Source organism: Haliotis rubra, unplaced genomic scaffold (assembly GCF_003918875.1).
Source record: "Haliotis rubra isolate DU_JTF1 unplaced genomic scaffold, ASM391887v1 Scf491, whole genome shotgun sequence".
Classification (NCBI taxonomy): domain Eukaryota; kingdom Metazoa; phylum Mollusca; class Gastropoda; order Lepetellida; family Haliotidae; genus Haliotis; species Haliotis rubra.
In genome coordinates this window covers 585643-598542 of record NW_025767181.1, presented here as the reverse complement: position 1 = coordinate 598542, position 12900 = coordinate 585643, and positions in this window count along the sequence as shown.

Sequence of the window (12900 nt, the reverse complement as noted above, 5' to 3'; positions counted from 1 at the left end):
TGAGGAGGGGGGCTGAGGTGATTCTGCTCCCATAATTAGCCCACAGAACTATATGCACTGCGGTCGTGTCAGACTACGCACATTGGTGATAAATGGGACATTCTGTATCAAGATTTAACAGAACTTGAAGAAACATATGATAGACTAGGAAAATATGATACCATTCATATTTTCTATGCTATTAATTTTAAAACAATTTGAAAAGGTGATTGAAGGATAAGTTTGTTGTCTTTTAACTTTAACTGGCAACAAAATATTATTATGTGAGCAGAGTGAGTGAGCATGTTTTTATGCCGCTTTTAGCAATCTTCCAGCAATATCACAGCGGGAGAAAATAGAAATGGGTTTCACACATTGTACCCATGTGGGGTCTTCGGCATGACGAGCGAACGCTTTTACCACTAGGCTAAACGAAAAGATCTCTCACTGACAGAGGGATGACTATATATCCCATGGTATTACATGTCGTTGGGGGTAACTGTCATGAAATCATGTACAATTCGATGTACCGGTAAGTGAAAAACTATTGCAAGGACCGTTGAATCAAATCACCTCACCCAACCACATCTCAAATATTCAAGTTAGCCTGAACACAACCCTTCAAATTATTGGATTTCCTTTACTCAGAATATCTTCTGTTACTGTTACGTTTTGTTGAACAGCATTGTCACCAAGCATGATACTCAAAATTAATTCAAATATACAGACTATGAGACCAAGGGTATCACTGTCACCCCATTGAAAAGCCCTTGGTGTTCAGGGTCACCATCACTACAGTTCAAGCCAACCGATATGTTAATTAATATCTTGTTCATTATTACAATCTCTAGTTACAGAAGAAGGAGCTAAGTGCAACGCTTCCGATAATGGGTGTACACAGGGTCAGTTCATTAAATTTGCAACAGGTAATGCAGATCAATCTGAGAACATGGATTAACACATACCGATGACGTTTTTGCCAATAAGGTGACTGTTTGCCAAGAATGCTGAGGTGTTGATGCGCTAAAATGGATGGGTTCGTATATCCTGGGTTCATATGTTACGGAGATGCTGAATCAAATTGCTTGATGTCTTGAACAATTCATGTAAAATATGAAATGAATCACTAGATTGTATCATTCTCAGTATTGAGTTATGTCACCTTCGTGCCTATGATCAACCTGAATCCCAGACTCAACGTACTTGTTTGTGAGCGGTCAAGACAAAGACGTACAATGTCGGTACACATTTCGACAAGCCACATATATTAGGTTAACCAGAGTCAAGTAATCTACACATATTCATATTCACGTGGAAGTCAGCTGGTTGTATTCGACAGATAATATCTCACATAGGACACTGTAATGGAATTAAAGTGAGAATTTGTCACCCATATGTTGACATGGAAGTTCCATCATGCATGATCTGGCCCCCTGTACTTCGATCGGTTCCGTGAGGTTACAGCAGAAAAATATTGATGTGGATTTAAGTCTTTAGCAATAAATACACTCTTCTTTTAGTAAACCTAATCCTTGTGTCATGGACAAATACCTGGAGAGCAAAGGCACCACTTAGTTTCTAAATTGAACTCCTATTAGCTTTGGATAGAGCCGTTGCAAGTATACTACCATAGACAAAGTCAAACGTATTGCCAAGGAAACAATAAATACACATTTCAACATCTTAAAATAAAATAGCACAGGGCTCAAGTTCATAACTTGATCTCTCTCTCTGTTCAAAGTTTATGAATGAATATGTGTTAGTTTTAGAGATATAACAGCTTCCCCATATTGATAGAGGATAGTTCCCTTTCAGATTAATCATAACATTGATGAGACGAAAAGAGGAACTAAATTGCATGTTCCTGAAGTTAGAAGTTCCTGAAAATAGAAAAGTCAATGGTTTTATTCAAATTATAACTTTTCCAGTCCATGTATTAGTAGTTCCATGTGTCCTCTTTGAAAATATGCATATAAAAGTACACTTGGGTCTCAGTATGAGGTTTTAAATATTATTCTCTGACAATTTTAACTTTTCAATTTTGTACCCCATAATAGGATTTAGCATACATCTATTTGACTTTTATAACCTATGTATAAGTAATACCTTGTGTTCTCTTTGAAAATATCCATAAAAAGTACATTTGTGTCTCACTATGAAATTTAAAAAAAATATTCTCTGAAAAAATCATTTTTTTGACTTTTTACCCCAAGACAGGACTTTGGATAACATTATTTGACTTTTATAATTCATCTATTGGTAGTACCTTGTGTACTCTTTAAAAATATTTATAAAAAGGTAAATTTGTGTCTCAATATGAGATTTTAAAATTTATTTACCGAAGATTTCAATTTTTAAACTATTTACCCCCAAAAATAGGACTTAGCATCATATTTCAAGGGAGGACTTTTTAATTCTCATTAGGTATAACTTGAACATGTTGAAAACACTGAAATCATTTCTGTACCAATTATTTGGAGGTTTTGTCACAGTCTTCCACGTGTATACAATCAAATTTTTCAAAATCAGAATAAGTACTTTTAAAATCGAGCGAGGATGTCGGGAACTCAAAAGTCTGGATGCCGATTGAGTCAACACATAGACATTAATAAGCAAATTCAGAGCATTGAATGTATTTGCACGATCACGGTTTATCAGTGTGTTAAATAATTTTGATTGTATACACGTGGAAGAATGCTAATTCGAGGGAAATAATCGCCAAGCAATCTTGTCTGCCGCCCTGTTGGGATGCTGGTAACGCACGTCACCAGCATCACCTTAGGTACAGTGATTGTTATCAAACCATGAAGGTTCTACTTGCACTGATTGATGACACTTGATATTACAGAACCAGAAATTATGAACTATACTTCCAGACTTGGCACCTTGTGATGCTGGAAGTCCCTCAAAATTCTACAAATCTGGCCTACCTGTGTTACTCACAGGCCCTCGTGTCTTTGCGAGGATAATTGATTTAAAAAATATTGTTTTTGAGATGACCCCCGGCTCAAAATACTTCATAGTACAATACATCATGACAAGGCCGGACACTTCTAGGGTGCACCCCACCCGCTTGCTTTGCCGATCGCTACGCTACCATCGCATGCAGTGGATTAAAACTTAATGTAAACATAACCATGTATGATTGGCCTATCGAGCACCACTCATGACACCTACCAATTCTTTATTGCTGTATGTCGATTGAAACCCGATTTTGACTCTCAACTAAACGATCTTGACACAAACGGAGGACGATATATCGGCTCATTCCCACTTACCCAACTTGCTGGGGGGGATTAAAAGAGATTAACGGTTGTGCAGGGTGAATTTGTTACCCCCGCTATGGCTGTGACATAAGTTCACCCAGCACTCCAATCAAGGCCGATCAGAGCAACCTCATGACCACCGGTGAACATATTTCACAAGATAAACTATATAAACCATATTCATATCATTTGCTACAAATTGAATTTTAATTAAGTGAACTATGCCAACGACAAGTATTATCAAGTATGGAGATTTCCTTGTTTCTCCATTGCACTATGGCAAACTTTCACGTAAACACTTGTTTCATTCCCAATGGACACGGCGGTCAGTACTTGGTCTACAGGGGCTGTAAGTTCAGTATCAAGAGTGAGTGAGTGGGTAAATATTTTACATCAAATTGGCAATATTTCGGCCATATCGTGACGAGAACATGCTTGATATTGAAATGGAATATGACATTGAAAACAGGCTACAGATTGTCAACAACTGAAGGTAGATCACCACACTAGGGACTAAGTATCAAGACCAGACGAAGGACTGTTTTGTCCACCCGACATTAAGGCCATTGGCTTTGGCTGGGTGGAGGCATGTGTTCTTCAGCGAAGAAACGGTGCCAGGCCTCCACGTAGGAAGAGAAGATGAGTTGCACTTAACCATGCCTTGGAAATGTACAAGAGACTCAGTATCACATTTAACTGGTAATTAAGTGTGAAAGGTGTGCTGTGAAATATTGATGTATAATATGTGATATTATGTTGATGTTGTATTAAGTTGTATAAATGGATAACTTGTATATATATAATTAATAAATACAGACAAACATTGAATCAAACGTAGTAGCATTTTATCCCATTTGTCACCGGCTACTATTTCACAGGGAACCAAATAAGGGATTAAAGGGGATTGTCACACCCCAGTGATTTCTTCTACTGAAACAATCGGAGTTCGGTAAGTGTGAAGTCCCCGATATATCCGCACAAAACGGGTGTGCGGTCGAAGCAAGCCCTCTGGTTGGTTGATACTTGTTAAAAAGACATTTAAACCTGATGCTGGCTTTTTAGAAGCCATTGCTGGAGAAAAGGATCTTACATTTATAAATGTCGGTCTAAATGTCAAGCAGTCGATGAAGTAAAAATGCCCGCGAATTTATAAAGAATGTGCAGATTTTCAAGCGTTGACCAATCAGAGGGCTTGCTTCGACCACACCCCCGTTTTGTGCGGATATATCGTCCTCCATTTGTGTCAAGATCGTGTAGTTGAGAGTCAAAATCGGGTTTCAATCGACTTGCAGAAATAACAATAACGAATTTGTAGGTGTCATGATTATGTTTACATTAAGTTTTCATCGATTGCATGCGATCGGGTGGGGTGCGGCCTTGTCATGATGTATTGTACTGTGAAGCATTTCGAGTCGGGGGTCATCTCAAATTTGTAATTATTTAAAAAAAAAAAATTAATCCTCTCAAAGACACGAGGGCCTGTGGTGTTACTATCATACTTAGGGTGAGAGAGCTTTGTTTTACGCCGCACTGAGCATACTCCAGCTATATGGCGGCGGTCTGTAAATAATCGAGCTTGAACCAGACAATCCGCTGATCAACAGCCCAAGCATAGATCTACGCAATTTGGATACGATGACGTGTGTCAACGAGCCTGACCATCCGATCCCGTCATACTTAGGGACACTAAGCATTGGCGGATCCAGAGGGGGGTTCAGGGGGTTCGAACTCCCCCTTTAGCATTCCACAGGTATGGTCACCCGGAAGTATAAAACCTCTACACAAGAAAGGTATGAAATTCACAATGCCATTTTAGAAAGTGGTCAAATGTAACATATGTTATATTTGGGATTACACTTTGGGGTGCTAAATGCCTAATTGTTATGCATTATATCTCCTCTCATTGAAGACAAGTAAGACAGTAGCAGATCAAAGCAATGAGGTTTTAGTTCCAATGAAATAAATCCCTTCTAAAAAATGTATCGAGTGTATCGAATGCGTTCCAGATCTTTTTGTAAGGAGAATGTGTCTTTTTATGATATGTACGGTAAATGAAAATATAAAACGATGTATTTGAAACAGGGCATAGGTTATCAAACTGTGTCGTGTTTGTGGGAGGCGGCGTCATGTCCACGATGCACTGGGTTAACGCGACACATGACGAGAGTTGTTAACTGCACCGTAAAAGACTCATTAGTATGTTGGCACGTTATTAGGTTGGCACATTAGTATGTTGGCACATTATTATGTTGGCACAGTAGTATGTTGGCTCATTAGTATGTTGGCACAGTAGTTTGTTGGCACAATGGTATGTTGGCTCATTATTATGTTGGCACATTAGTTTGTTGGCACAATGGTATGTTGGCTCATCATTATGTTGGCACATTATTATGTAGGCACATTGTTATGTAGGCACATTATTATGTTGGCTCATTAGTATGTTGGCTCATTATTATGTTGGCACATTATTATGTAGGCACATTGTTATGTAGGCACATTGTTATGTAGGCACATTATTATGTTGGCTCATTAGTATGTTGGCTCATTAGTATGTTGGCTCATTATTAATGGAATGCATAGACAATGAGATGTTGACATAACGAGAGGAAGACATAACGAAATATTGACAAAGTGATAGGTAGGTACATCACTACGTAGAGCACAATGGAATCATCGTAAGATGAGGCAGGAAGTCGGGCATCCGACTGTTGTTGACAATACCAGGCTCTGTGCCAGTAGTTCTTGAATGCCATAAGGTACTGATGAACTGTACCCATGGTGTCACCTGGCTCGTGTAGACACGAGACATTTGGACAGTGAGACATGGGCACAATGGTCCGTAGATCCAAAGGGATCCCCACACACAATGAGATGTATGTATAATGGGAAGCAGTCACAGTAAAACAGCTACAGATGCAATGGTGACCGCAACCTTTCTGTCATCCTCAAATGTAGGCTTAAAATTCTGTCACTCAATGCAAGGTGAATATTTATTTCACAATTGCGTCATCAGTCATGATGGAAGAATACGGTAAGATTGGGGAGACAGAATAACATTTCGCCAGACATGCGTAAAGGGATACGGTGACATATGTCAACCAAATCTGCGAGCCTAACCACCCGATCCCGTTAGTCGTCTCTTACGACAAGCATGGGGTTGCTGAAAGATCAATTCTAACCCGGATCTTCAAGGGTCTCATGATTGAAGAATACGGTAAGATTGAGGAGAAAGAATAACATTTCGCCAGACATGTGTGTAGCGAGACGAAATGCTAACTCATCATGACTTGCAGTCCTGGCGGCAGCACTGGGTGCAGGTATATGGGTCACGTCTGGATCACCCCTTAATGTAGTGATAGTAGCGCTCGGCAGGCCTCTTACAAAGCAAACATAGACCTTACGACACTCGGGTGGCGTTGCTGGTTGGGGCCTTTGTTAACATATACCACTGAACATTTGCTAAGGGTCATCACTATACAACGTAATTCATTAATTGTCTGCATCTGTTGTATAGCAAAAGACAAAATTGCATGTCGACAGATTTAATGAATAAAGGTGCGTTGTTTTATGCCAGACAATGGCTACGACAAATGTGAGACCGATAATAGGTCAGATCACACGTCAGAAGATTATTTACAGACCGCCGCCATATAGCTGGAATATTGCTGAGTGTGGCGTTAAACAACAACCCAACCAACAAGACTTGTTGACTTGTCATCATACATCCGAATTGCACTGATTGATGCTCATGATGTCAATCACCGGATTGTCAGGTCACGGATCGATTACTTACAGACCAGCGTCATATACCTGGAATACTCTTGAGTACAATGTTGTACAACAGTACGATACATGGCAGTAACAGGTTACTGGGCCCTGAATGGTAGGGCCTTCACTGATGAGTTTTCGATGTCTTGGCTGATCCATGATTTTGGCTTGGAATTGTGAAGGTAGCTGTTTTCGGTGAGTCGTGGCGTATAAGTTTTGAAATAATGATCCGATTGTGACCAATATTTATAGCTCATTTTGTAGGGAAATCATCTAGCTTTCGATCCGTAGGCTCGACGGGGCCTTAAAAATAGTTTTCGTGGTGAAATCTAACTTAGATTGAGGAGGGGTTGGTTCCGTCGTTACATCCCTTTCCTTTAATATAGTACTAGGGTAGGGTCTATAAACCTGTATGTCTTTTTAACGCTGTTTCTAAGCGTGACACGCCCCTGTGACCTGTTCCAAGTAACACGGTGAGGTGGTGAGCTATTGTCCATGATGATAAAGTCCAATCCGATTGCACTGCCATATGGCCTCACGTAGACATGTAGAATGTCATCCCTGCATCACACTTAGCCTGCTCAAGGACATTGAGATCTGTTCTCCTCGCTCAACTGATCTCATCCCAAATCATGACTGAGTTGACGCTTTTGAGGTAATGTTCGGGACCCTGGGTCTTTCGGTTCTATGGTGGAACACTGTCGACCACCCGCATTTCGCACAAGAGCAGATCGAACTGTCTAGTATACATTCCATGTTTTGTTGAACACACTTGAACACCTGAGGAAATCTAGACTTGCTTTATTAAGGGCTTTAACACTGCAGATAGGGAAAATAATGTGGTTCAGGGACTGTAAGACAGACTAGAGTTACCCTTTCTTTACCAGTTATAAGCACTGATTTGTAATAGACAAAAGGAATTTAAAGGGGTCATTAACACTGACTAGGGGCAGTGATAGACTTCTTTAGATGCCTCCACCTACAAGAATCTCTGGACATCCACCGCACCTAACTCCAAACAGCAACATGAATATGATGTGAGTTTATTTGTTGGTTTAACAATGCTTTCAACAACCTTCCACCTATATGACGGCGTCGAAATAGAAATTTAGCCCGGACCAGGTACTCTGGTGACTGATATCATGAGTATCGAGCCACGTAAATGGAATAATATTACATGTATATACTAAGTCATCATCCAGCGAGTATGACCACCTTGTCATGATAGTCGAATCCCCGACAAGCATGGTGCTATTTGAAGGGTAGCGACCTTTTAGCGACCACCAGATCTCCCGGCTGATTTTCAGCGATGTATTTACATCATTGTTACGGCTCTTTGCCTCTGATCCCAATGGAATCTTTCCCAGTTTACAGGCGAGAAATAGTATAGTCTGGCGTTGATGTTCTATATCTTGTTGAAATCCAATTTTAACCCTGTTATAATTCGGGACACGAATATGACCAAGGCTGATCATAACATTAATCCATTATGATCCGTTATTAAAGTAATTCTCATTACATGCTCAACACGAATCCCGTTAAATGACAGGACATTAACCATATTAAGGGAACGGTTTCGGACAACACATGATCTACATCGGAATATTTACACGACTGAACTATTTACCTGACCAGTTTTCAAACAGTTTGATGGAAAAGAGACAAAACCACTTCCAGACCCATAAGAAATATCAGTTAAACCCACCTGTCTTCTTAATGGACAGAAAAGTACCCACCCGTGTGCAATCTGTAAAATTTTATATAACACGAGCTGAACTGTTCTCTGTCATCACTTACATCCGTTTGACCAACAAAACATGCCTCGATCAACATCAGAGCAAAGAGAACGAGCAACTGGTTTGCTGGAAGTGGGTGCTATGCACTCTCATGTTGAAAGAATCATAGGCTGCAAAACGAACAACTGGAAGATTGGCCACACGTTTCAGACAAACTGGCAGGGCAGCAGACAGGTCAAGGAGCGGCAGACCAACCGTCTCCCCCACCCCCTCACCCTACCCACCCCAGGAACACCACCATTTACGGGTGCTTCATCTGAGGAACAGATTCCTATCTGTGACGTCATCAGCGGCGCAAAGTCTTGGGCATCGGGTCAGCAGATGGACAGTAAGCAGACGTCTTCGTGCACATGGTATCCGTGCCTACCGACCTTTCAAGGGCATGGCGTTTACGCTTGAACATCGACGTCGTAGATTGGCATGGGCCAGGAATGTTCGTCAGTGGCAGCAACGAAATTTGTGTCGAGTTCTTTTCACAGATGAAAGCAGGTTCCAAATGATCAGACCTGATGGTCGGGCACGTGTCTACAGGCGACGTGGTGAACGGACTGCGCGGTGTTGCGTACAGGAAGTGGAGCCCCATGGAGGTGCGAGTGTGATGGCTTGGGAGTCATTTGTGGCAACCAGAAGACAGAACTAGTTATCACTGAACGAAATTTGAATGCAATTCGATATATTGACCTCGTTTTGCGGCCTGTTGTACTGCCTTTTTTCAAAGAAAACCACGAACCTTGTTCCAACAGGACAATGCTCCTCCTCATACAGCTGTTGCCACAAGGAACTTCTTAACCACCAACAATATTGGCGTTTTGCCTTAGCCAGCAAAATCTCCAGACATATCTCTTATAGAGCACCCGTTGGACCGTCTCGGACGTTGCATCCGAAAGCCTTTACCGCCTCCGTTGACAAGGAATGCGTTGATTCAGGCCCTGCAGGAAGAATGGCGACAGGTACAAGATCACGTGATCAGATGACTTGCCCACTCTGTGACCGCCGGAGGTGGTCACACGCGTTACCAGAGACTTTCCTGCCCTTTGGAACAATTTATGCTGTGATGTGTCTGTTGGCATGTGATGGAAAACCAGACAATCAACCGTCGATTGAAAACATGCTGAATCGAGCTGATCTCTATGTTAACCTACCGAATTGTACAATATATTTTGTTTGTTGATATGAAACCTTGAACATACTTATTGTGTTTGTCATTGCTATTTGAGAGACGATAAAATACATGGGGACGTTTCTTTTGCACGTGAGTGTACATGCACTAAACGCCAAAAGAAACGTTACCCTACTTCCTTAGTGACGGAGGTACCTATCTTCAGCTGGCGTTGTGATGCGTGGACGTCCACTTCTTGGTCTGTCTAGGGTGACCCCAGTCTGTCTGAATAAGTTTTATAACCGTGATACGGTGGCATCCGAGGGCGCTGGCAACAGGATTGTATGTCGACCCCATTTGCGCCATCTCAATCGCTCCTTCTCTCTCTTCAGCTGTTAATCGTGGCATATTTCTCGTACTTGTATATCATATCATGCATTCTAGGCTCTCTTTATACCCTATAGAATCATTCTACACGTGAAATGGATGCAAATACTGCTTGAATATTGCTACATTTTGGCGATTGATATTGCTATGTGTAACAGAAAATGGAAAAATGTTACTTTGCAATCAAACATGTTAAAAAAGATAATTTTAGATATTCCTAAACACTTTTTCACAATATCAAAGACACGTTTTACTTGTTTGTACTAATACAAGTCAGCTGTAAATGTTTTAAAAGACTGAAATCATAGGAATGATTATTTTACAATTTAAACGCTCGACAACAGCTGTTTCTTGTTTTTATAGTTGAAAAATGGTGACTTTAAATGGTGTATTTTTGTCTCAAAGCAGAATTTTATTTCGACCCTTCTTTTGGACATCTAAATCACTGTTATTGGTTTATTTCGGCATGGTCGAAAATAGGACAATTGAACCCTTCGGAAAAAGATGCATTTCACCTAAATATGAATGCATTTGAGAATTTTTTTCGTGATTTGCATAAAGTTGTGTTGTTCAGCTTTCTTGTAAACTAAGACCTTCTAACATATCTTTGATAGTCTTTTAGTAATTCATAAAGGTAGGAGAGTAGCGTTCTTTTTGGCGTTTGGTGTAGGTCAGTGTATTCTGTACAAGGATATATTGTGTTGTATCTGGGTGTATGGCGTATTACACGTACAAGGTACGTACGCATGCGCACGTCAGTGTATTCTGTACAATGCTCTATTGTGTTGTATCTAGGTGTATGTCGTATTACACGTACATGGTACGTACGCACGCGCACGTCAGTGTATTCTGTACAAGTATCTATTGTGTCGTATCTGGGTGTATGGCGTACAACATGTGCATCATATGTAAACATGCGGACGTCAGAGCAATCTGTACAGGAATGTGTCGTGGTGTACCCGGGTGTATGACGTTTTACACGTGTATGTTATGTAAACATGCGGACGTCAGAGCAATCTGTACAGGAATGTGTCGAGGTGTACCCGGGTGTATTACGTATTACACGTGTATGTTATGTAAACATACGGACTTCAGAGCAATCTGTTCAGGAATATGTCCTGATGTACCCGGGTGTATGACGTATTACACGTGTATGTTATGTAAACATACGGACGTCAGAGCAATCTGTACAGGAATATGTCCTGATGTACCCGGGTGTATAACGTATTACACGTGTATGTTATGTAAACATACGGACTTCAGAGCAATCTGTTCAGGAATATGTCCTGATGTACCCGGGTGTATGACGTATTACACGTGTATGTTATGTAAACATACGGACGTCAGAGCAATCTGTACAGGGATGTGTCCTGATGTACTTCAGGAAAATCCGTACAGGAATATGTATGACGTATTACACGTGTATGTTATGTAAACATACGGACTTCAGAAAAATCTGTACAGGAATATGTCGGACTGATGTACCGTGGTGTACCCGGGTGGGGTATGACGTATTACACGTGTATGTTATGTAAACATGCGGACGTCAGAGCAATCTGTACAGGAATGTGTCGTGGTGTACCCGGGTGTATGACGTATTACACGTGTATGTTATGTAAACATGCGGACGTCAGAGCAATCTGTACAGGAATGTGTCGTGGTGTACCCGGGTGTATGACGTATTACACGTGTATGTTATGTAAACATACGGACTTCAGAGCAATCTGTACAGGAATATGTCCTGATGTACCCGGGTGTATAACGTATTACACGTGTATGTTATGTAAACATACGGACTTCAGAGAAATCTGTACAGGAATGTGTCGTGGTGTACCCGGGTGTATGACGTATTACACGTGTATGTTATGTAAACATACGGACTTCAGAGAAATCTGTACAGGAATATGTCCTGATGTACCCGGGTGTATGACGTATTACACGTGTATGTTATGTAAACATACGGACTTCAGAGCAATCTGTACAGGAATATGTCCTGATGTACCCGGATGTATGACGTATTACACGTGTATGTTATGTAAACATGCGGACGTCAGAGCAATCTGTACAGGAATGTGTCGTTTTGTACCCGGGTGTATGACGTATTACACGTGTATGTTATGTAAACATACGGACGTCAGAGCAATCTGTACAGGAATATATCCTGATGTACCCGGGTGTATGACGTATTACACGCGTATGTTATGTAAACATACGGACTTCAGAGCAATCTGTACAGGAATGTGTCGTAGTGTACCCGGGTGTATGACGTATTACACGTGTATGTTATGTAAACATACGGACGTCAGAGCAATCTGTACAGGAATGTGTCGTGGTGTACCCGGGTGTATGACGTATTACACGTGTATGTTATGTAAACATGCGGACGTCAGAGCAATCTGTACAGGAATGTGTCGTGGTGTACCCGGATGTATGACGTATTACACGTGTATGTTATGTAAACATACGGACGTCAGAGCAATCTGTACAGGAATGTGTCGTACGGACGTGCAACCCGGGTGTACGTACGGGTGTATGACGTGTATGTTATGTAAACATACGGACGTCAGAGCAATCTGTACAGGAATGTGTCGTGGTGTACCCGGGT